The sequence below is a fragment of the Diceros bicornis genome, chromosome 19 (assembly GCF_020826845.1).
Source record: "Diceros bicornis minor isolate mBicDic1 chromosome 19, mDicBic1.mat.cur, whole genome shotgun sequence".
Lineage (NCBI taxonomy): Eukaryota > Metazoa > Chordata > Mammalia > Perissodactyla > Rhinocerotidae > Diceros > Diceros bicornis.
This window is the reverse complement of record NC_080758.1, coordinates 6,068,939-6,093,846: the sequence shown is the minus strand read 5'-3', so window position 1 is coordinate 6,093,846 and position 24,908 is coordinate 6,068,939. Positions and strand designations below refer to the sequence as shown.

Genomic DNA, 24,908 nt, shown 5'->3' with positions numbered 1-24,908 from the left:
ACTTGAGGACACGAGCCAGTATCCAGCTGCTGCCCGTGCCACCCCTCCCCCAGCTGCCCAGACTGCGCCCCTGGGGGCGGGTGCCGGGGCCCCAGCCTGCCTGGGACCCTCCTGACCCGGCCAGCGCTGCCCGCAGCCGGGAAGAACCACCGTCGTGCGGCTAACGCCCTCGCTCCAGTCAAGGCGGCTCTCTGAACGTCGGGGGCTCAGCACCCGACAGTCTCTCCTTCAGCTCTCACATCAGCCCACTTTACAGAGGAGGAAACTGAGGCTCAGAGAGGGTGAGTGACATGCCCGAGGCCGCTCAGCTGATACCCGTCAGAGCTGGGACTTGAGCCCATGTCATTCTGCTCTAGAAACTGCGCTGTGAACATGGGCGGCCCCTGAGGGTCATCTGTGTTTGTCCCCCATGCAGGGGGCACCAACAGCTGCGTGCTGCGTGAACAAACGGCCATCTGAGCTCGAGCCTTTCTCCCCTGCGTGGTCGGGGGGAGTGGGTGGGCTGCTTCTCTTTCTAGACTCTGAGCCCCGTGAGGCCAGGGCTCTGCCCACGCCCGTGTGGTTCTGGCATGCAGCAGGTGATCAATAAGCGCTTCTGGAGTAGATAATTGAATCAATCAATACACGAACTTGTTTTGAGCCCGGTTGTGCTTCTCTGCTGCAGGCTCCTTCCGAGGCAGGGGTGGCGGCGCCTCCAGCTCAGGGTCCCCAGGCTGAGCACGTGGCCTGGCTCCCAGTGGGGGTGATGGAAAGTTCTCTAAGGTTCAGCCCTGACTTACTCACAAGCCTCACCCTCAGCTGGCTGGGGCTCCTGCCTCAGAGCCTGGGAGCACGGCCTGGGGAGGCATTCGGGGCCCCCTCTAGGCGAGTCTAGCACATAGCGTGGCCCATCTTGCTCCTCCTCTCTCCCCGGCTCCCTCCCGGGACTTCTTTCCTGCCCCAGGGCCTTTGTTCATGCTGCCCTCCTGCCTGGACGTCTCTTCCAGGGCTGGCTGCTTTTCTTCCTGGGAGTTTGGCTTCATCATCACCTCCTCAGAGGGGCTCCTGGCTGCCCCCTGTAGCTGGAGCCCCCCGACATTCTCCTTCCCCACCCCGTCGGTCTCCAGAGCTCTGAGCAGGCGTCACTTGGGCTTTTTGTTTGTTTTCTTGGGTTTTGCCCATGTCCCCTTTAGAGCAAAAGAGGAAGAGAGAGGCGTAGACATACACAGAGCGAAACAGAACAGAAGGGAGAAAACAGAGGGAGAGAGTCGGGGGCGGGGGAGACTGAGAGAGAGAGGAGAGGGAGAAGCAGAATGTGAGGAAGAGTGACTCAGGCAGGGACACAAACAGAAACTGAAAGGAAAACGGGAGTGGAGTCACGGGGAGGGAGGGAGACGGGGAGGGGGAACGAGAGAAAGGGACTTGGAGGTGAACAGAGGGAGAGGGCCCGGGGCCTCCTTCTGGGGCGATGGAAACGTCCGGAATGGGATTGTGGTGACGGTTCCACAACTCGGCACTAAAAGCCACAGAACGGCACGCTGTCAAAGGGCGCATTTGTGGAACGTGGATTATATCTCATTTTAAAACACGAGGGGCCATCGGGTGAACCCGAGTTGAAGCAGCGTCTGCAGACAGCCGGCTGGGGAGGCGGGGCAGGGCCCGGGCCGCAGGAGACCAGGGACACGAGACGAGCCGGCCGGGTGCCGTGTGGACCCGGACGGGAAACGACGCTGGGGGCATCTGAATCAAGTCTGGAGTTCAGCTGATGGTTTGCACCTAAGGGAATTTCTCAGTTTTGATCACTGTACTATTCTGTAAGATATTAATGTTAGGGGAAGCTGGGTGAAAGAGATACGAGAACTCATACTATCTTTGCCCATTTCTGTAAGTCTAAAATTATTTCACAATAAAAAGTTAAGCGAAGGAGACAGAAATGACGCGAGAGCGGGCGTGGGGCCGAGGGGCTGCCTGTCCTGCTCGCCCCGCAGGGACGCCAGCCAAGGGCCCTGCAGGATTAAGCCCGGGGCTGGGGGGAGCCTGGTGTCCTGTCCTCTGCCGGTTACTGCCAGAGAGGTGCTGAAGCCCCTGCGGAGGGCGACACCTCCAGCCGAGATGCTTCCACGTCCAAGGCCGCAGACCCCGGGGCCTGCCAGCAGAGGCTGCTGAAAATTCAGGGCAACGCCTCTCGCTGTTCATCTAAGGGGCTCCACGGCGGTTGGGGCAGCCCCCGGGGGCTCCCCTCCACCCACGACTGTGCCTGAATATGCCTGCTATGCACCCCGCCCCCGACACTGCAGCCCTCCGTGCCGGCCAGCGGACTCCTGCGAGGCTCCCAGCCGAGAGCCTGCTTTCCTGTGACAAAGCCCGGGCTGGGGTCCCTCCCTGCAGTCCCGGCACAGGACGTGCGGGCCTGTTTTCTGTCCCCCTTGCTGGGCTCTGGGCTCCTGGTGGAAAAACGCTAACTTTTATTTCCCTGGAACCCAGCCCTGAGCCAAGCACACAGTTGGTGCTCCATTAATGCTCGTGCATTTCCAAGGCACCTCACTCACAGCGCGTTAGAGCAGCACTTTCTAATCCAGTGCTTTCTAGCTTTTTAAAGCAGCGAAATCTGCTTTTTAGTAGTGAAAATATCCAGAAAACTTCAGAGAATAATACAACGGACCCTCCTATCACCACCCAGAATTAAATGTTACCCAGAATGAAATATTAAGATTTGGTCACATTTGTTGCTAATCCTCTTTTTCTTTAAGAAATAAAATGGTACAGATGCAGCTAAATTCTGCAGTGACTCCCGTCTCCCCTCCAGAGCCAACCTCAGGGGGTGGGGCCTGCCCTCCCGCTCTGGTTTTCATGACGTATTTATGGTGAAGTCAATTGGCAACCTTGTTTTGTGTGTGCGGTGTAAACATCTCGCAGGTGAGCCGCCGCATCCTGGGGCCAGGGCTCTGATTTTGTGTTTTCCAGTTGGCAACACATCAGGTCCACTGACGACGGTCGTGGAGAGGGATCCATCCTTGTGAGTGCAGCCCCCTACCCCGGGCATCCACGCCCCTCACGGGGTGCCGTCACATGGGACTCAGGAGGGCCCCAGGCCACGTTTAATGCTCTGCTGTCTCCGCCTTGAAATCCTTCATAACTTTGAACAAGGGGCCCAGCATCTTCATTTTGCCCTCGGCCCCGTCAATCATGTGGCCACTCTGACAGCATGGAAGGAGACCTCGTCCTGTGCCAGGCCCGCTCCTCTGCCAGCAGGCAGCACGAACCACCTCAATGAATCCCCCCAAAAACTGTGAGAGAGGCCCGGTTCCCACCAGCCCATTCTGCAGATGGGGAAACTGAGGCTCAGAGGGCTCCTGGCTGAGGAGCCCTGGCCAAACCACCATGAGATGCCCACTTTGAAAATGGAATCTGGTCCCATCTCCTTTCTTTTAAAGCCAGGTGCAGAGAGGTTAAGGCTTGCTCAGGAGGAGCAGAGCAGACCCTGTGGGCCGCAGAGCCAGCTTCCGGGCCATCCCCCTGCCGGGAGCCGGGACCCGCCTCTTGGTGCCCCCCCCCCGCCCTGGCCAGGCGCTGAATTCATTTCGCCACATTTCCTCTCCCCGCCGGGACTGTCTCAACCAGGGGTGAACACACCCCGGGTGTTAATCAGAGCAGCCACTTCCTCTGCAACCTGTCTTCTATAATTAGACCCGCCGCGGCCGGGCTGGGCGTGGCGGGCGGAGGCTGCTCCGGCCCAGGGAGGCCTCCACGCCCTTCCCCAGAGCCCCAGGAGCCTCGGCAGGGGGCTGGGGGGGTGCTCGGGCCCAGGCTGCCCCTTGGGCTCGCCCCGCCTCCACAGGCCTTCGGGTGGACGAGATCCGTTTCAGGCCCCCGGAGAAGCCCACCCCGTCTCGTGTGTTCTCTCGTGGAGCTGGGGTCTCCTGAGCATCTTCCTAGCGCCGGGCGGACCTGGGGGACAATGGCGAACAGGGTGAATGAGCCCCGTGGAGCTGAGACGGAAATAACACGTCAATAAATGAAACACAGAATCAGGATAATCTAGGAAAAGGCGATGAGGATGCTAAATCAGGGAGATGGATGGAGAGGGGGCGGTGAAGTGGGGACCACTCCAGGAGCCAGGTCAGAGGCGCCCCTCTGCAGGCCCCGGACGGGGTGGAAGGGCCTGGAACGGGACAAGAGACAAAAAGAGGGGCCGGCCGGAGAGAGGGGTGAGTGAGGTCCTGCGGGGACCCCGGGGCCACCCAGGCGTGTGGATTGCCAAGACCAAGGGACACTGCCAGACACTGGACCCCAGACGGCAGCTGCGTTCGTTCCCCACTGGGGGCGATTCTGCTCCCCCGGGGACACTGGGCAGTGTCTGGAGACGTTTTTGGTCATCACGACTGGGGAGGGGGTGCCCCTGGAGTCTCATGGGTGGGGCCTGGGGTGCTGCCACACACCCTACAGTGCCCAGGACGGTGACTGGCCAGCTGACCCCGGAAACATCACTCTTTTGAGGCTCTGGTTCCCTCTCTGTCAAAGTAGGGGCGACGCTGCCATCCGGCCCCCCAGGGGGCTTCTGTGCGGGTCAGGGAGGTGCTGGGTGTTGGGACCCGGGGTGTGTGTAGGATGGGGAAGTGATTTGTCATTCTGCTCTGTGTTGAGTGACGCATGAGAGCTGTAAACTCAAGTCCCAAGTGTGGGTGGCGTCCAAGACGCAGACGAGGTCCAGCCAGGCGGGCAGCACTGCCACGGGAACTGGTGTCCACAGGACTGTTCCAGACCCGTCTTCAACAGCGCCCCCGTGTGGCAGCAAGACGCCATGGCAGCAGTGCGGTTTGGCTGGTGGGGAACCGGCCCCACCCGCACCTGCAGGTTGAGGACGACTTGGGGGTCCTCGGACCGTTCAGGGAGAGGGAGGACCCGAGAAGGAGGTTCTGGGCGTCTTGCTAGTAAGCACCTGGGAGCCTGAGTGATTAAGGAACAAAGAGATGTAGTCGCCCTGGTATCACGACTTGGTGGAGGGGTTTGTTCTGAACTCATCAGTTTGGAAGGAAAGTTTCTGGCACCCAGGGGCTCCTGGGGAGCTGGAGGGCGGGAGGCGGTGGTCGCTGTGCAGGACTGTGCCTGGTACGCTTCGGCCTCGATGACTGGCTTGTTGCTCCAAGAATGCAGTCAATTCCTCTGGTCCCTCCTTTCGTCCTCCCCCAGCCTTGGTGCCTGCGATCCCCATCCTGGGAAAGGATTTCCTCAGCTGGGGAAGCTCTGAGGACACTCAGGTGAAGGATGGCAGGAGATGGGGTGGGTGCGGGCAGAGACTTGCACCGCCTTCCCGAGCCGCAACCTCCCTCGTCTCCCCTTCCTGCTCAGAAGATGCTTCCAACGTGGACCTGCCAAGAGACTGTTGCAGGTGCCATTTGAGAAATATTCAAAGGAGGCGAACAAACTGTTTATCCCCGAGGAAATACAGACAGTTAACTGTTATGTGGAAGAATGCATAGCCTTGGAGGCAAAGTAAGAAATGCAAACAAGAGCCCCACTACATGCTGATGAAGTTAGAAAACAAGTCTAAAATGATAAAACCCAGGTTGCTTCCAAGTCTTGGCTATTGTGAATAACGCTGCAATGAACACAGGGGTGCATGTACCTTTGAAAATTGGTGTTTTCAAGTTCTTTGGATAAATACCCAACAGTGGAATAGCTGGATCATATGGTAGTTCTATCCTTGATTTTTTGAGGAATCTCCATAGTGTTTTCCATAGTGGCTGCACCAAGACTTGGAAGCAACCTACGTGCCCATCAAGGGACGAATGGATCAAGAAGCTGTGGTATATATACACAATGGAATACTACTCAGCCATAAGAAACGATGAAATCCAGCCATTTGTGACAACATGGATGGACATTGAGGGTATTATGCAAAGTGAAATAAGTCAGAGGGAGAAGGTCAAATACCATATGATTTCCTTCATTAAGTAGTAGATAATAACAACAATAAACAAACACACAGAGACAGAGATTGGATTGGTGGTTACCAGAGGGGAAGGGGGGAGGGAGGAGGGTGAAAGGGATAATTCGGTACATGTGTGTGGTGATGGATTGTAATTAGTATTTTGGTGGTGAACATGATGTAATCTATGCAGAAATAGAAGTACAATGATGTACACCTGAAACTTTTACAATGTTATAAACCAATGTTACTGCAATAAACAAAAAAATAAAAATAAATAAATAAATAAATAAAATGATAAAACCCAGTGCTGGCCGGGATGCAGGGAAAACGAAACATCAGCTTTGAAGATCAGATTCAGGTTTTGAAGATCAATCTGTCTGCATGAAACAAGGGCTGTGAAATGGCACACACCCTCCAACCCAGCATTTCATCTTTTGGCAACATGTTTTTGTCCTCAGGGACAGAAACATTCCTGGTGGCATTATTTGAAAGTGGGAGATGGAAAAAACAAAAAAACAAAACCCCAGATGCCCTGTGCTAGCATTTGTGGAGTGCTCACACTATTTGAAATGCTGAACACGATTACCTCTTCAGTCCTTACAACCGCTCTGCCAGGCGTGTGTTTTGTGAGCCCGCATTTCACAGATGAGGACCTGGAGGCCCGCGGAGTCGGCCCTTCCTCCTCAGCCCCCGGGTGGTAAGCGGCAGAGCTGAGGCTTGAACCCAGGCTGCACCACCCGAAACTTGTGGGGGAGTGTCTCCGCCCCACGCTACTGCTCTGTAACGTGAAGGCAGAATTGTCCACCAGAGAGAAGTGACCTGAAGCTCCGGGGGGTGTGCTGTCACCAGGACGCGACCTGAAGACAAAAGGGCTGCTGTCTGCTCTGCCTGGCAGTGAATCCGCGCCGCTGCCCGGCAGGCATGCCCCGGCCTGCGGCTCTGGAATGCGGGCGAGCCACCGTCCCGGAGACCCGCCCTTGGTGGCTGGGCTCGAGGCGGCCGGGCCCAGCCCACCGACCCAGCCGCGCACGCTCTGTGTTTGCCCCGGGAGCCGAGCCCACACCCTTCACGCCGCCTTGATGGTTGCTGAGCAGTTGAACCGACACCCCAAACCCCCGTGTTTCTCTCTGGGCAGAAGCGCCTGTGGCCTCGTGGTGGGAGGCGCTGGAAGGAGAGCGACGGCTCCAGGCACCTGCTGCTTCAAGGAGGTTGTGAACTTTTGGAGATGCTGTTGGTACGGGGCAGAGCTTGGAGATCCTCTGCCTCTGAGAAGAGGACAGGAAGGGACACACCCCAGTGGCACATCCGATGCTGGTGTGAGTGTTAACACGTCGCGAACTCTCAGGGAACAGTGGCTCCTGTTCCTGGGGCCCCGGGCTCCCCATCTCTAAAGATTGGGTTGACCTAGAAAAGCATGTCGGAAACGTGGGACCCAGGCCGCTGTAGCTGCCAGGACGCTCTGCGTGGGGCAGGCGTGGGGCACAGCGAGAAGGCCGTTCCTTTTCAGCAATTTTTCTATCCTTCTGCATTCAGCTTGGTCCTTACTTGTCTTTATGGCTGGTCCCCCGCCCTCCTCCACTGCTCACCCCCCCTTTTTAGAGAGAGAGACCAGGCCTCTGGCTCAGAGCCGTGGGCGGGCAACAGCATTTAATAACACGATTTGTCTTCCCTGTGCTCACTTTCAGAGTTATCTTCTCTTAGTGGCAAGTGATACTGGTTTTCCATTTACATGGATGATAGAGAATTTCCTTTTAAAATAAACTTAAGTAAAAAAATAAGGTGAGTCATTTTAAATAAAAATATGAAGCAAATGATAGATCAGATGGAAATGGTCAGAATCATAGAGGGGGCCCCCGAGGGTCTGAAGTTTGGGACCTGCAGACAAGGGCCCTTGACCCCTGGCAAGATTAGCAAGATGGCCCGGATGGTGTGGGTGTCACTGGCCCCTCCCCTCCTGGCGCCTCCTCAGTCCTGGTGTCTGGGGGGCTGATTCTTGAGTCTCTGGGACCTTTGACCTCCCGTCCCCTTCCTCCTTTCTCTCTCCTCTTCCCTCCTTCTCCGTCCTCCCAAGTCCAGCCCAGGAAGCATCCTTACAGATCCAGTGCAAATCTCTGCCATTGCCCTCTTGACATGAGGGTTTCCTTCTGGGGAGGGGTGGCTGCCCTGGGCGGCTCTCACTTCCCCAACTTTCCCCTCCTTCGTTAGCCCGATGCACCAGTTCTTACCTTGTCCGCTCATTAGAGTCACCAAGAGGCTTTCACAAGCTGCCCCTCGTGTCCCCGCCCGGACCAATTAAATCAGCATCACGGGGCTGGGGCCTGGCGGGCGCTGGCGTATGTGGCAGCTCCCTGGGTGGTTCCAGTGAGCACTGAGGGAACCTGAGGGAACCTGGCCTGGAGCTCCCTCCCTCAACCTCGTCCCTCTTCCCCCCAGCTGGCCACCCCCCGACCCTGCCCAGCGCAGACCTGCTGTTTTCCAGCCAGACCTTCCTTGCCTCGGCCGTCTGGGTAAAATGGCTCTGATGCCAGTGGGGGCCTGAGATCCTGCATTTCTAACCCCCGGCGCTGATGCTGCCAGGCCGTGGACCCCACTCGGCTGGGCGAGAGTGTAGAGCAACCTTTCTATCTGGACAGACAGTAAATGCCCTCTGCCCTTTGGGCCGCACCGTCTCCGGGGCAATGACTCGGCTCTGCAGTTGTGGTGCAAATGCAGCCGTAGACAGCACAGAGACGAATGGGGGTGGCCGGGGTGCCAATAAACTTTACATAAATTCAGGTGTTGGGCCAGATTTGGCCCTCAGTTTGCTGACCCCTGGTGTAGACCGTGTTCTCTGGGGTAGGCACTCGGTGGACACCCTCTCTCACCCCTCAGGAGCCCTCTGCAGACCATTATCTTCCTCTCTGTGATGCATATGAGTGGGTTGAGGCTCAGAGAGGGTCAGCCACTTGCCCCAGGTCACACAGCCAGCAGGGCCAAAGCTAGGACTCAAACCCAGCTCTTCTGGTTGCAAAGCCCATACTGCCTGGCCACAGTGAGTCACAGAAGCTCTCTGAGCCTCAGTTTCCCCACAGGCTGTCTCTAGAAGGCACTACTCAGTCTCTCTCTGTAGCAGTAACTGCCTCCCAGGTCGGTGGAAGGTTAAATCTGATAGTGACTGGCACACAAGTGCTCAAGTTCTTTCATTCATTCGATGGTTGTTAGTTTACTTGCTGAGGGCCGTGAAAGGAAAGGAAGCTAGAGGGAGGCCTTCCCTGGGGGTCCCCGGGTCCTTGCCCTCCTCATAATTCTCCAAGGCCCCCAAACGGAGGCCTCCTGAGCGAGGTGCCATCCTGCCTCCCTCGGGGGGTCTGGCTCCCCTCATCCCGGCCAGGACCCCTGCCCTGGGAGCACCCTCCTTCAACCCGAATCCCCATGTGTGACCGGAAGGTGCTTTTGGTCCTAGGTCGGCATTTGTCAGCTCAGCTGGGACATCCTAACAACTCTCTCCTCCAAGGAGCCTGGCTTGCCTGGAGGAGTGTTTCCTGTGCCTGTCACTCTGGGGTTCATTTTGGGGCGGTTGGACAGTAGTTGGAGAGCATGGAAGCCACGCTCCTGTCCCCCGACTCTTCTTTGCATTCACGAAGGACCCAGGTCCCTTCCACACTTCTGCTCAGTCACCTTAGCATGTTAGCTTTTAGTCTTTTTACCAGTTGCTTCCTGGTCACAAAATGGCTGCCACTGCTCCAGCCTCTTGACCTCACAGTGGCAGCACAAGCAGGTCAGCAGGGAGAAGGCTTATGTCTCATTGACTAGAACTGGGTCACATGGCTGCTACTAGCTGCAAAGGAGGTTGGGAAAGCAAGTATCTGGCAGAGGGCAATGGGACAGCTATGACTAGGCCAATCATGATTCATCCCTAGGCGCAGGGCATGCTGCTGGTCCAAAACTGGTGTTTTGGTAGCAAGGAGGAAATGGGGAGTGGCTTTGAGAGGGCAGCCAAGAGTGAGTGTGGCAGGGGCCAGAGGGGCTGGAGAGCGGAGTGTGAGGGAAGTGTGGTGAGGGAGAGGCTGGAGGCTAGACCGTGCAGGGCCTCATGGGCCCTGATAGGGTTGTTTTTATCTCAAGGGCAATGGGGAGCCATTGGGGCCACGGCAGGTAGCATAACACTATTTGCGTGTCCAAGAGAAGGGGCTCAGATGGTTGGTCCTGAGTCCTCCTCTGGGGGTCACCTGCACCCCAAATGATTTCACAGAGGAAAACTCCAGTGCGTGTCTGGACCGTGGAGCCTCACTGCCAGGCCATAGAGACTTCAGGAAAAAAAAAACTGTCCAGGCCTGGCGCACGGGGGGCAGGGGTTTGTCTCCATGTCTGGGGGGGTGGGGCGGGAATGGCCAGACACGCTGTCCACCCTCACAGGGATCCAGAGTGTTCTCACGGAGGCCCGGGTCACATGACCGGCCAGACCACGCCGGAGCGGCTGGATCTGAGGACAGGTGGGTGACCTGTCCCCCTTTCCGGAGCTCAGCGGGGAGAGACAGTGAGAGGACGGCCTGGGTGGGGACCCCGCCCTGTAGTAACCACGGTCCTTGTCAACCAGCCGGGCACTGGGCTGAACGCTTCACACCTCATCCCCCTCAGTCGCCATAACAGCCCCTGAGACGCGGCTCAGGGGAGAAAGTGTCACGTTACCGACGATGTGAGGAGCTCAGGTTCCAGAGTCACTGCGGCCGGGCCCTGTGAGCAGGAAGAACTCCCCAGGTGGTAACTCACTGAATCCTCCCGATGGCCCTGAATTCCTCCCTCTGCTCCGCCTCCTCTGCCCCCACACAGCCAATCCCTCAGCGAAAGCTGTTGGCTCTGCCCTGAAAATACCTCCCGAATCTGGCCTTCTCCCCACCTGCCCTGCTCCCAGCACCCAAGCCACCACCACTTCCTGTCGGGATTGCTGCCTCCTCCTGGTGGCCCCTCTCGGTCTCCTGCCCACACGCAGTGAGACAGATCCTTTAAAAACTTAGCGCCATCCTGTCCTCGCTCTGCTTGGAACCATCCAGCAGCTCCTCATCCCTGCACAACCGGAGCCTGCCCACCTCTCCCTCCCCCCCACCTCGCCACCGCTTCCTCTGCTCCCGCCACTTGTTGTTTCTAAAACACCCCCAACCTCATCCTGCCTCAGGGCCTTTGCACTGGCTGTTCCCTCGGCCCGAAATGCCCTTCTCCCAGAAATCTGAACAGCTTGCTCCCTCACTTCATTCAGGTTCTGCTCAAATGTCCCCTCCTGGAAGAGTCTGCTATGTGCTCCCCACCAAAGGGAGCCCCACCTTCACTCCCTATTCCCTCCCCCGACAGAGGTCTGTGCTTCGGAGCTTCATCCTCCCGCCCAGAATAAACTCTAGGCAGGATTTCTGTGTGTTTTGTTCTCTGCTGTATCTTCAGTGTCTAAAACAGTCGCTGCACAGCGTAGAAGCCTCATATAAATTTGTGACGTAAATGACGAACCTACGACGTGGGTACCGTCGTTATCCCCACTTTACGGGTGCGGAACAGGCCCAGAAAGGTCCAGCAACTTGCTCAGGGTCACAGGGACCTACAGGCCAGGGAGCTGAGTTGGGCCCTCAGGGGCTGACCCCAGAGCCCTTGCACACCACCCCTGCAGAGCGCTGCCTCCTGCGCTGGGCAGGGCTCTGGAGCAGATGTTTCTAGGCTCCAATCCTTGCTCTACTGTTCCCAGCTGTGTGACCTGAGGCGGCTGTCTCAACCTCCCTGGGCTTTGCTCCTTGTCTGCACAGAGTGAACAGCTCTTCCTTCCAACGGTGCCCTGAGCATTCCAGGAGGCGACGGTTGGCACCGCTCTAAACAGAGCCTGGCATCCCGCAAACCTCTGGCTATTGCTGGCTAACGTCGCTCTCCCATTTAATAGGTGGGGCAGCTGAGGCCCAGAAGACACTCAAGGTCACGCAGCCTCTGGATTCACGGGCAGGCCCGCGTGACTCTGAGGTTCCACCCGGGGGATGAGCCCTCCCTGCTCGGCCAGGTCCCGGGCCTGCTCCCTCTCTGCTTCCGTGGCAGGCGGCCCCGCCCTGCCTTTGTCCTGCGGTCGCTGGCTGTCACCCGGGCACGGGAGGGGGCTGCGGCGGGCCCCGCGCAGGTTGCTGTTTGCTTTCCTCTCCGGCCCCTTCCCGGGCTGGGTGGAGGTGGGCACGGGCCCAGGCGTGCAGGTGGGGACGATTCGTCACGGAAGGCCACCGGCCGTCCACTCCCCTCTCTCTGAGCTCCTGGGGGGCTGGGCCACCTGCGGGGGTGACTAACCCTCCCGGTCTGCTCGGGACTGAGGCGTTTCCCAGGACGCGGGACTTGCAGGCCTAAACCCGGGAGAGTCCCGGGCAACCCGGGGCAAGTGGGTCACCCACTCTGCGGGGCACCGTGCTGGAGGGGACAGGGTCAGCCACGCCAAGGACGCTGCGCTGCTCCCCTCAGCCCTGCTGCCCGCACGGTTCTGTCCTGGGCCCGGCTCCAACATCAGGCAGAGCCGAGTGCAGAATCCCCGCCCCGCCCCGTATTCACGATTCAAGCAGTCGTCTCAGCTCTCGGAGCCTCAGGTTCCTCGTCTGTAAAATGGGGCTGAGATTCCACTCCCCTCACAGGGACGCTGGGGAATCAGATGAGAAAGCAAGCACACAGCGCTCGGCAGAGGGTAGACAGCTGTGCAGGAGAGCACGTGTGATCGTGTTATTAGATCTCTGCTTAAAACCCGGCTGCCCACCACTCGTAGAATAAAGGCCAACCCGCCGGTGACCTCGAAGCTCCTCTGATCTGCCCCTGTGATCCCTGAGTGCATCTTAAGCTCCCCTCTTCTCACTCTGCTCCAGCCATGCTGGCCTCCTGGCTGGCCTAGACCCGACCAGATCTCCCTTCTGCCTCAGGGCCTTTGCATGTGCTGTTTCCTCTGCAGTCCGTCTCTCCTGGGGCTGGCTCCTTCTCAGCATTGGGGCTCAGCTTAATGGTCGTCTGCACAGAGAGGCCTCCCTGTCTACCTTATTTGAAGGGATGTTTGTCTTCTTGGGGACATGTCATTTCTTAGCTGGTTCACTGTGGTTGCCCCAGGCCTCAGAGTGGAGCACAGCACGTTTGTCGAGTGGATGATGGATGAATGAATGAATTTTGGCCTGCGGAGGTTCCACTGGGCTGGAGAAAGAGCCCGGGGTCTGAAGTCCTGTTCCTTCTCTGAGCCTCAGTTTCCTCACCGGTCAGCAGGGATGAGCGGAGCATCCAGCTCCTGGGTGTTTGTGAGGCGTGGACGAAGTGACAAAGACAGACAAGTCAGGACACATAGCAGGACCGGGGGACTGGCGGCCCTGCCGACAGGGAGCCCACGTGCGCCCCCACACCACCTTCCTCCCTGCACCCCCAGGACCTCCGTGGTGCGGTGGGCACCACCGCACACACACGACGCGCAGATCAGGAGACCGAGGCCCCGAGGGCTCGTCCCTGCCCCATCACCCCGCGCTGGCAGCCGGGGCCTGCTGCCTCTCCGGGGCCCGGGCGCCCAGCGCGCACCTCTCCTCCTCCCGCAGGAGCGCGGCCGGGCAGCAGCCGACGCTCACATGCCCGCGGCCCCGGGCCAGGCTCCCCGGAGACTCGAGCGCATTGTCAGAGCTGTCAAACAATCTCCCTGCCAGGTTTTCACAAGAATCCGAGGCCTCGCTGCCCGCTGCCAAACACCCTCTTAAGACGATACCTCCGGGGCCCGCGGGCCTGTCCCAGCGCTGCCGCTCCTCGGCCATATATAGGCAAAAGCCGGGGAAGCCCTCTCCACCGCGGGCCGGGCTCCCAGGAGGCTGCCGCGGCCTGGGCCTGACCCCCGGGATCGCGCGCTTCCAGATCCGCCAGCCTCCGGCCAGAGGGCCGGCGAGGAGGCCGGGTGGGCGGGCGCGGGCGCTCGGCCTGCCGGGGCCTCCCGGGGCCTCCCGCTCCGTCAGCTCGGGCCCGGGCGGCGGGCCGGCGGCCTCTTACCAAATAAGGCCGGCGCAGCGGGGCCTGGACCGGCTCAGGCCGGGGGGTGGGCGGCGGGCCTGCCCGCCCGTCCCCTCCTGCGCCCCCGCCAGCTGGCCCTGTGACGTGCCGTCCCCGCGGCTCCGAGGAGGGCCAGCCCTGAGGGGCAGCGGTGGGCTGTGCGGCATGCCCGGGAGGGGAGCCTCCGCGGAGAATTTTTGGAATGTTCCAGTTGGAACCTTCAGAACGCTGCATTTAGAATCTCGAGAGAAGGCAGGTGCAGAAAGATTCCTGGATCTCCTGCCGCAGCCCCAGGGGCCCCGACTGGGCCCAAGGGACGAGCTGCCCGGCCCCGCAATGCGCACACCCACACTTGCTCCCACGCCCCCGGGGATGTCCTGCTGCTGGACATCATCCGCGGTCACCAGTCACACCGTCAGCCCCTCCCGGCTCCTGGTCCGTGGGGTCAAAGGGCAGGGCTGGCCAAGGGGCTCAGTGCTCTCTAGAGTCCTGGGGGGGCCCTGGGCAGTGACCTGCCCCCCACCTGTGCCTGCGGTGGGGGGTGTGTGTGAAGACCCCACCCCTACGACCCAGCTTGAGCCCCACCTGGGGAACAAACCGGGTGCAGGTGAGGAACGGGAGGGCCAAGCCTGTGGCGGGCGAGATGGAACAGGGGTTTGTCACATCTCAGGAGCCACTGAAGGGCTTGGAGCTCTCGGGTCTGCCTGCCTTGGTTCCAGCCAGCTGCTTTGCTTTTTGGAGCCTCAGTTTTGCTGTCCTTAAAATGGGTATAATACAAACCCGATGTCAGGGGCGGCTGCAGGAGTCCAGTGGGTAAGGTGTGGAGGGCTCTGCAGAGAGCCGTTGGAGGGTTAAGTGGGATCCTGGGCCGGGGATGACATCCCTTGTTTCCTGGGAGACCGGGGGAGGCAGGGGCACTCCTCCTGTCCCTGACACCCCTCGGCAGCTTTTCACAGCCTCCTTGCTTTCTTGTTAGCCCGAGGACGCTGGGTGGCATTTTGAGGTCTCCTGAGCCACTCCCAGAGCAGGAATCCCGTGGCTGGGGGTGACCAGCCCTTGAATGCGTAAACACACATGTGTGTGACTGTGGGGCACCGGGGAGCCCTGGAGTGCAGCTGTGTGAGGCGAGCGTATGCAGGAGTGTAGGTGCCCGGGCCCCAGTGTGGGCATCAGGGTGTGGGGGGTATTTGTGGGTTCTGCTGCTGCCCGTTTCTGAAGGCTTTTCATGAGTTCTGGGAATCTCAGGGGGGTGGGGCCCGTCTCCCAGGACAGGCTGCAGAATTAGGGCCCTAGTGCAAAATGAAAATGCACAACCCCGCGTTTAAAGAGTATCAAGACTTTCAAGACGGCGAGAGCAGAGAATTAAACCAGGCGGAGGGGGGCCTTCTGAGCGTGGGGGACCCCATGCAACTGTCCAGACCCTGTCCCCTCCCTCTCCCTTGGGTGTGTGTGACCTGGGCCAGGCCCGCTGGACCCTCCAGCCCGGCAACGGTGGTGGGATCGGCAGGAAGGTCTGGAAAGTCTACAAAGGTGACCCGCAGCCCCCAGTCACAGGAGCAGCCAGGCACCCATGTCAGGACACACGGCCCCCAGTAAAAGTGCTCTCCCGGCCCCTTGATTGAAGCCCAGGCTGAGGGTCGTTCCCACGGACCAGAGGCCACGAGTTGGTGCAGCCCCTGCTTTCAGCCAGTCTGGCAGGACGCCGTGGGCGAGGGCGTCCGCGCCCGGGACACCCGCTGGGTGGCCGGAATTGGCTCCACTGGACGGGCAGCCTGGGCAGAGCTGGTGAACCCGGGAGGTGGGGGCAGGAGGGGCTGGAAGAGGAGGCTGCTCCCTGGGGGCTCCTGCAAGGGCTTGGGGCTCCCCAGACGGCTGCCAGCTTTGACCCTGGCCCTAGGGGTACACTCTGCTGGAAGGTTCTCTGTGATCTCCAGAAACCACCCACCCAGGCGCTTGGACGTGCCCACTGGAACTTGTGGCTGTTCTGCTGGAACCTCCGGGATTCCGCTCAGAACATTCTGGATCGCACCCCCCAGCCCGAGCTCTGAGCTCCCTCAGGGTGGGGCTGGGCTTGGCTGGTTCAGCGGGGTCTCCCAGAGCCTGGCACAGCGCTGGAACAGAAGGGACGAACACCTTTCCGTGCAGGTGGAGGAAAGCAGCACATTTTCAGCCGACGCACCAGACCAGGGGCCAGATCATAACCATGGCGACGTCCAGGCCTTCGACGTTTCATTTTAACAGGAAGCCTGGTGACTCCCATTCATGCGCCTCTTTTTTGATGTAGGAAAAAGGTCCTTTCTCCGGGGGCCGGCGGGGGTGGTCTGCAGATGGGGACTCCCCTCGTCTCTCTGGCATAAACCACGCGCCCGAGCATCTTCTGCCTTTCGCAGTTTCTCTTTCTTTAAAGTGGAGAGAGAAGGAATATGCTCCCAGAGACAACCAACCAGAGAGCTTCTGGGCAGACTTAACCTCTAAAGTAAACTTGTCCTTTCAGTTCATTAATCAACAAGGATTTATTGGCACGGCCTGCATGCCAGAGCAGGTGCTAGATGCTGAGAAACCAGAGGAAAAATGAGCTGAGGAAATTCTGCCTGAGTGCAGCTAGGTCTGTTTTCTGTTTTACCAGTGCAGAAACCGAGGCTCAGAGAGGTTATGTGAGTTACCTAAGGCCACACAGCATGTGTGTGACAGGCTTTGACCTGCGAGGATGCTGACGGCAGGAGCCGGCTAGAAGAGATGGGAGAATGAGGCATCGTTGGTGGTTAAGACTCAGGCTTTGGTGCCAGTGAAACTGGGTTCAAATCCCACCTCTGGGACCTTGGTGGGACCTTTTGCTCCCCCAAGCCTGGGTTCCCTCACTCTCTGAGAGTCATGTTCTGCTACATGCCAGCCCACCTCTTGGAGCCTCGGTTTCTCGTCTGTGGAATGGGGACCACAGGAGTCTCACTGGTTCCTTCAGTCTCTCAACAACACGCACTGAGCCCCGCCACGTGCCGCACACCACTCTCGGCGCTGGGACAGCCGCCCCACGGGCTGGCGCGTTGATGGGCGGCCGTGGCAGCGTGCCTGGCCGGCTCCCTCTGCGAGCCAGGCGTGGGACCAGTCAGGGCAGTAGGGCTGCGCAGCAGGTGGAATCCGGCGCAACAGGCCCCTGGTTCGGAGACGGCCTCGTCTGTCCTCAGGCCGCGGGGGGCCGTCCGGGGCCTGAGGGAGCAGGGAGATGCCTGGGGGCCCAGAGCAGGGTGAGGGGCTGCGGAGCGCACGAGCGGAGGGGGGTCGTCATCACGTCAGCCTTCTCTGAGGAAGTGAGTGGAGGGGCGCTCGCTGGTTTGCTGGTGGCTGGACTCAGCTCGTCACTTGCTCTGTCCTGTGGACCCTTAGGGCCACCCAGCAAGGCAGGGGCCCCATTTGACAGATGAGGAAACTGAGGCTCATGGGTGGAAGTCACCCGCTTAAGATCACACAGCTTGTGAGGGTACAACGAGGGTCGTGTCCCTCCACGGCCCGATCTTTAATCACAGATGTGATGGAGGAAGAGGGAAGAGGAGAGAGATGGGCCAGGGGAGGGGAAAAGAGAAAGAGACTTGACAAGCGGGCAGGATGGAGGCCCCACTTTGGGGGACCTTCTGGACCCTGCCTCGTCTTACGCTCCATCCACGCATCTCCGAGGGGCTATAGCTCCCAGGGACTCAGGCTTGGCCAAGCTCTCGGCAAGCCTCGGGGCCCTGCCCGGGGGTCTCCTGGGCCTGTGGCGGTGGTTACTGCTCCCTGCAGAGGGTGCCCCCTCTTGGGGCTGGATTCTCCCCCCAGCCTGGGGCCTGGCATCTCTGGCAGCCTGGGGAGGCTATTTTTAAACCTTGCAGCTGGTTTTTGTCACGGCTGCTGATCTGTAGGTGTGGAAACCTTGGGTCTGTTCTGCCAGCACTCTGAACGAGCTTTGCAAACGAGCAGGCATGGTGCTGATCGAAGTGGAGGCACGGGGGGATCCAAAGCTGCAGCCAGGGCTCTGTGCCCCCCGGACACTGGGAAGAGGAGGGGCGAAAGAGCCAGCTCTCAGGTGGGAGACAGCAGCGGCTAGGCACGCTCCCCAGAAGATACAGGCTGGAGTTTGGGCGGCCAGAGTAAGGTATTTAGCAGCTTTGGACTGTCATCTTCATTTCCCCTCTGGGAGGTGACAGAATACAGGGGTTGAGAGCATGGATTCTGGAGTCAAACAAACCTGGGTTGGAAACTTGACTTTAACAGTTGTATGATTATGGGTGTATCAGTTAGCTATTGCTGTGTAACAAACGATCCCAAAACTTAGCTGCTCCAAACGCCATGATTCAGTGAGTTGACAGTTTAGCCTGAACCATCAGCTGGACGGTTCTTCTGGTCTGAGCTGGGGTCCCTCATGCATTGTGGTCAGCTGCTGGGCCAGTGGAGGCTCTGTTTCTGTGAGTGGCTAGGACAACTGGGTCATGTGTCTCTCATTCTGTGGCAGGCTTGTTCTCCTGGTGGAGATGGGGAAGAGGGAGAGCAGAAGCAGGCACAGCTGCTGGAGGCCCGAGCTTCGATTTGGCACAACATCACTTCCAGCGATTCTGTTGCTAAAGCAGGTTACAAGACCAACCCAGATTCACGAGGTGGGGAAATACGCACGGCCTCTCAATGGTGCAGCTGCAAAGTCGCTTTGCAAAGGGTTCTGAGTACAGGGAGGGACGCAGAATTGGGGTCTTATTTTTTTTAATTACTGTACCGCATTGGCACCCATGGAGCTCGTGGGGCCTCGTGTCCTCATTTGTCACATGCGAGTAATATGGCTGTTGTGAGAACTAAGTGAGGTGCGGTATGTGGAGTCACCAGCAGAGAGCCCGGTACAGATAAGTGCTCAGAACAGAAGCTGTCACGATGCCTCGAGGAGCTGTCACGATGCCTCAAGGGGAAGGAGTACTTCCTGCCCCCCCATCCCTGTGAAACACGTCCCAGAGGGTCACTGCTCTCTGAAGAGACACTGCCCAAAACGATGACCTGCAGCTGCAGGAAACCCGCCGGGGCCAGGAGCCTTTTGGTAAATATTGTTCCCCCTCCCAGGGAGGCCGGGCTGACTCCCTGACCACTGTCCATCTGTTGCCCAGGCCATGTCATTTCATCAGCACCACCAAGCATGTTCACACACCCATGCATGCTCACATCTCACAGATGCACATTTACATACACATCCAGTTGCACACCCTCCGACACACACATACACTGTCACACACACTCACAGACACGAGTGCATGTTTATAGGCAGGACACTGCAGTCTCACACACTTACTCTTACACACACACAAACCCTCTCGTACATTCACATGCACACTCTCACACGTGTGCATTTACATGCACACACTCTCTGGCTCACCCACATGCTTTTGCATGCACATGCTGTGCACACTCACACTAACACACACAGCCTTCCTGGCTCGAGTTCCGCTGCCTTGGTTGGCGATGGCCCTCGGACTGAGAAGCTGGGCGGGGCTGAGGCCGGGTCGGGAGCCTCATTCCTACCCAGCTCAGCGACCAGGTCTCTGTGTGACCCTGAGCTCGTTTCGTCTGTCCCTGGGTCCCCATCTCCTAACGACAGCGATGACAATGACAACCAGTCTTTGTTGAGCATCACTGACACGCTCTTAGCTAAGACTCACAGCAGCCTGGCAGATGGGGAAACTGAGGCCCGAGAGGGGATGCAGCCCACCACGGTCACCGAGGCGGGAACCAGAAGGGCTGGGGTTTGAGCCCAGGTCTGGTCTGACTGTAGGGCCCACCTTTCTAGCTACTTTGCTCCAGGGAGCCCAGGCCCATTTCATCTTCACAGTGAGGGAGTACTCTTATAATCCCATTTCACAGGGGAGGAAACTGAGGCTCAGAGAGTGCAGTGATGGCCCCAGGGGTCTGCCCTCCAGGCACACTGGGCTTCCTTCCTGCCCTCACTCCTACGGGATTTCCTCCTGCCTCAGGGCCCCCGCAGCTTCTGTTCCCTCTGCCTCCGCCCTTTGCCAGTCGGCGTTGTCCATCCTGTGGGTCTCACCCTAAGGGCTGCTTCTGCAGGAGCCTCCTCTGACCCCAAACTAGACCACACTCTCCTCTGGGAACCGGCTGTGTGGGCTTTCTAGCTGCTGCCGTAGCGTGTTACCAACGCGTGGTGCCTGACACAACACCATCTATGAGCTCAGGGCTTCCAGGGGTCAGAAGTGCTGGGCTCACGGCCCTGCTCGGGGCCCATAAAGCCAAATCCAAGGGGACAGGTGCGCTCCTGTCCAGAGGCTCGGGGCACCCTTTCCTGCTCACTCAGGCTGTCCGCAGAGCTCAGCGCCCAGCCCGGGCTCCCTGCCTCCTTCTTCAAGCCGGCGTCAGGCCAAGTCTTTCTCCCTCTGGATCCCTCTGTTCTCTCCCACTTTTTCTCTTATGTGATCCGTATGTTACCTTCCACGTCTCAGGATCTCTGTGATGACTTGGACCCAGCTGGAGACTCCAGGATCATCTCGTCATCAGAGCAGCTGTTTAGATACATAGGTCCTGGGGACTCATGTCCAGTGTGGTGACTACGGTTAACAACACCATATCACGTATTTGAAAGTTGCTAAGAGAACAGATCTCAAAGTCCTCACCACAAGAAAAAAGAAAAACTTTTGTAACCATTTATGTGACAGATGTTAACTAGTATATGGTGATCATTACATCGAATCATTATGTTGCGCACCTGAAACTAATACCATGTTATATGTGAATGACACCTCAATAAAAGTAATTAATCAATCAAAATAAATAAAGATTTCCTCAATAAAAACTGAAGCACAAAATAAAATGACTAGAAATTAAAAAAAAAACAACAAGACACCGTCTTTAAATGTTCCCTTAAAAGTGGGTCATTCTGGGGCCGGCCCGGTAGGGTAGTGGTTAAGTTCGCACACTCTGCTTTGGCAGCCTGGGGTTCGCAGTCTCAGATCCCAGGTGCAGACATACGCACCGCTCGTCAAGCCATGCTGTGGCAGCGTCCCGTGTACAAAATGGAGGAAGATGGGCACAGATGTGAGCCCAGGACCAATCTTCCTCAGCAAAAAGAGCAGGATTGGCAACAGATGTCAGCTCAGGGCCAATTTCCTGGACCAAAAAAACCAAAAGTGGGTCATTCTAATTTGCTTAGGTGTTTTCACTCATTTGACAATTTCTCACCTATTTCTTTATCTTGTTTCCTGCCTAAGTGACTTCACCGAGCTTTAAGACCCTCCAATCTATGCATATGAAATTGTCACGTATGTCAGCTTACCTAACATTTAAAATTAAGAAAAAAAAAATCTAGTGTGACATAAGAAAGAAAAAACGTCAGCTGATCAGTAACCTTAATTCCATCTTCAGCCTTCAGTCGCCTCTGCTGTATAACCTAACACGGTCACAGGTTCTGGGGACTGGGGCGTGAGCATCTTTGGGGGATTATAATTCTGCCTTCCACACTTACCTTATTGATTTTTTCCGTCACATGCACTTATCAAACTTCTCATTACATATTCATTTGTGAGATTCTCTGTTTTCTGTCTGTCTCCCTCCCGAGACCATCAGCTCCACACCTGGGGGTTGGAGGGACTGAGTATAAATTCCCCGAACAAACAGCTGAACCAGGGTTTGAACCTGCACCTCTGTGTCATTATTTATCAACAAAGGGGGCTGGATGCTCAGTTTCTCCCCTGCTGCCATCAAGCCTACTGTGTCCAGCTGCACAGGTTGTGGACTGCACAACTCCAGGGCTCAGCTCACACTTCAGACTCTGTGGTCCTTGCAGTTGGGTAGGGTCCAGCCTTCAGGCCCATGGGCCATGGCTCTGCTCCTGGATCTGCAACCTGTGTTCTCAACCTTGGCTGCCCTTGGAGTCATCCAAAGGGCTTTTAAAATCCTAATGCCCGGGCCATGCCCCAGACCAATTGCTTTAGAATCTCTGGAGCAGGCCCAGGCATCTGCGTTTTTAAGGCTCCCCAGGTGACTCCTGGGTTGGGCTGAGGTGCTCGCCTCCTTCTGACAGAGTCGGAGAGTTATGTAATGCAGAGGGAGGGAGCCCGCTCCTGAAACTTTGCAAAACCTCGGCCCAGCAGCTGCCAATGACACGGTGCCTTCCTCCCCCTCAGGCCCATTTCTCCACTCTCTGTGGCTGCGGCCAATGAGCCGCCTCATCGGGCAGCTGCCCTCATGGCCTGAGGGCTGATTTATGACCGGCCAACCTCTGGCGGTCAGTGGACAGGGGCTGCTCCTGTCCATCAACCCTGCTCCTTCCAGGGTGGCGACCGTCTCTCCTGGGAGACACACGGGCTAGAGAGGCAGGGAGGCTCGGGGCCGGCAGAGCGAGAGCGGCTCCCCCGAGGAGCGCAGCCCGTCCCTTGCCTGGGAGTCACTGAGGGTTGCCGGACCCTAAGTTTCCCTTGGCGGCGGTCAGTGTGCTGGCGCCGTGGTTGGGAGTGTTCTCCTCCGGGGGCGCCGAGCGCAGCTCCCGCAGTGTGGGGGCAGGTGACGAAAGGCACCCCCAGCGGGCCTGGCGGCCGGTGAGATAAGACACCCGGGCTGCTGGGGCAACGTGCTGTCGACACGCGTTTCCAGGACGCCTCTGCTCTGCCGGCGCCGTGGGAGCCAGCTCGGGGGAGGAAGGAGGCGGCGGCACGCAGGAGGCTAGGGTGGAAGCCAGTGAGAGACGGGACTGCGGCTGGCGCACGTCACCGTTTGTGAGCAACACTCCCGGCCCCTCTCCGTCCTGGCTCCTGGCATGAGCTTGTGGCCCTGTGGCCACGCCCCACCCCTGGAAGGTGTGGTCCCTGCCGGACAGGAGCCAGAGACGGGCCTGGCAGGTGTGCCTTCCCCAGGGTCCCCATGGCCGGCCAGCCGCGCCCATCCGCAGCAGCCCCGGACCCCGGGTCCCCTCTCTTCCTGGCACTCGTCTCTGCCCTCCCCAAAGGGCTGTGAGTCTGTCCCCTCTGGGCTGGGGGCCTGGGCGTTCAGTCTCTTTCTGCTTCCTCTCCATGAAGTGGCGTGGGGGTGGGGAAACTCAGGGCTGCTCAGGGCAGGAAGGGGGGGAACCACGGCCCCTCCCGGGCAACCCCCCACAGGCGAAGCATCGACCGACCCCGCGACTGCTCACACTGCCCTCCCCCCAGGGCCCTGGGGCGCTCTGGTGCCTGCCCTGCCCCCTGCTCTGGCCTGGCCATGCCCCAGATGGGGCGCGGCATACACCGCAGACCCAAGAAGAGGGTGGGGGGTCTTGATGGAAGACCACCGTTCTCCATTTTTTTCTGGAGAAACCTGCTAACGCTCACTGAGCACTGGAGGGGCCGTTCTCAGCCTGGGCACGTGTGAGCTCACCCGGTCCTCAGACAGCCCGGAGCCAGGGGAAGGCCCGCACCGTTTGGTAGAGGAGAAGACGGAGCCCGGAGCGGCGGCTAAGCCGGGGCTGCAGGCCCGGGAGCAGGGCTGCAGCTGGGAGCAGGCGCGCCCTCCCCGGCCCTCCTCTGCAGGCGCCTGGAGAGGGGCTGTCGCGCCGGCCGCAGAGGTCTCGGGGAGGGCTCCGGCTGCCTGGGAGGAAGCGGAACTTTGGAAACCACACTCTTATCTGCTCCCCGCAAGAGCTGCAACTTGGCAGCGCTCTTGGCAATTAAAGTTGGTGCTTCTTCATTCACTTGCTGGTTCGTTTATTCATTCGTCACTCACTCATTCATTTGTTCAGTGTCTACGTTCCAGGCTCTGGGCCAGGTGCACAGCCGTGGACAGAACAACAGGGCAGGTGGGGATAAAGCAGCAGGCGTGCGGTGTGTGCGCCACGGCAGGTAGAAGAGCCACAGAGACGGTTAGAGTGGGGAGCGGCGGGAGGGTGAGGGGACGGGGCCTCCCTGCGCAGGTCACCAGGGAGGGCCTCGGGGAGGTGGCATTTGAGCAGAGACCCGAATGAAGGGAGTGAGGCAGGCAGAGGGGAGGTGCATTCGTTTTCAACATTGCGTAACACATTTCCACAGACTGAGGCTTAAGCAACGCCCTTTTATTACGGCAGGGAGTCCCCGGGTCGGGAGTCGGCGCGTTTCAGCTGAGTTCTCTGCTCAGGGCCTGACCAGGCTGCAGCCAAGCTGTCGGCCGGGCGGTGTTCTCCTCCGGGGGCTCCACTGGGAAGGACCCACCTCCAAGTTGTTGGCCTCCAGTTGTTGGCAAATTCAGAATGGAGACCCCGTGGTCCCGCTAGCTGTTGGCTGGGGACTGCTGTCAGCTTCTGGAGGCCACACAGAGGTCTGTACCACGTGATGCCCTCCTTAGGCCTCTCACACTTTCAATCTCTGATTTCAGAAGGACCTGTCCCTTTTAAGAGCTCACCTGATTCGGTCAGGCCCACCCAGGATAATGTCCCTTTTGAAGAACTCCAAGTCAGCTAATTGGTAACTTACCCATGGGAGTGATATTCCATCATATTCACAGCCCTGCCCACATTCGAGGGAAGGGAGTTATGCAGGGTGCCTGCACCAGGGGGCAGGATTCTGCCTCCCACAAGGGAAGCAGTCTCTTCTGTGCTGTGCGGGATGACAAGAACACTGTTTGGAAGGACTCCTGGCCAAGTCACCTTAGAAAGAAAGGTCAGTGAGAGGCAGGAGCCCCTTTCCAAATCCTCCCTTTGGCCAGCTTTGGGAATTTCCCCAAGTCCTGGGCACTGTGTTTGGGGGCCAAGTGTCGATTCTCCTCCTGTGCAGTATCCTTTGCAGCAGAGGGAGACAATATATTGCTCAAGGCTCTTTCTGTCATGAGTGACACAAAACCTGACTCAACTGACTTTTTATGTAACTGAAAAGGTCTGGGTCTAGTTTCAGGCACAGCTGGATCCAGGGGCTCAGATGTTGTCATCCATCTCTGACTCTGTCTTCCTCTCCAGTTGGCCCCTGGCAGCTCCAGGCTTACGTCCTCCCACCTCCCCTTCCAATAGAAAGTCACATTCTTTCTTCTCAACAGTTTCCCGGAATAAATTCAGATTGTA

The 24,908-nt window shown here is 58.5% G+C and overlaps 2 long non-coding RNA genes across 3 annotated transcripts; one reads left to right on the top strand and one right to left on the bottom strand.

Moving 5' to 3' along the window:
• Positions 1-6,791: 6,791 nt before the first annotated feature.
• LOC131418100 (uncharacterized) lies at positions 6,792-11,120 on the top strand. Its single transcript, XR_009222851.1, has 3 exons — positions 6,792-7,690; positions 10,307-10,383; positions 10,488-11,120. It is a non-coding gene; the product is annotated as an uncharacterized LOC131418100 (long non-coding RNA).
• A 7,227-nt stretch (positions 11,121-18,347) lies between these two features.
• LOC131418099 (uncharacterized) lies at positions 18,348-23,396 on the bottom strand. 2 transcript variants are annotated; one of them, XR_009222850.1, is made up of 4 exons: positions 23,261-23,396; positions 21,378-21,486; positions 20,345-20,463; positions 18,348-18,393 (listed from the first exon to the last, which is right to left on the bottom strand). It is a non-coding gene; the product is annotated as an uncharacterized LOC131418099 (long non-coding RNA). The 2 variants fall into 2 exon arrangements; XR_009222849.1 differs by lacking the exon at positions 18,348-18,393 and having other exon boundaries at positions 20,140-20,463.
• Between the last annotated feature and the right edge of the window lie 1,512 nt (positions 23,397-24,908).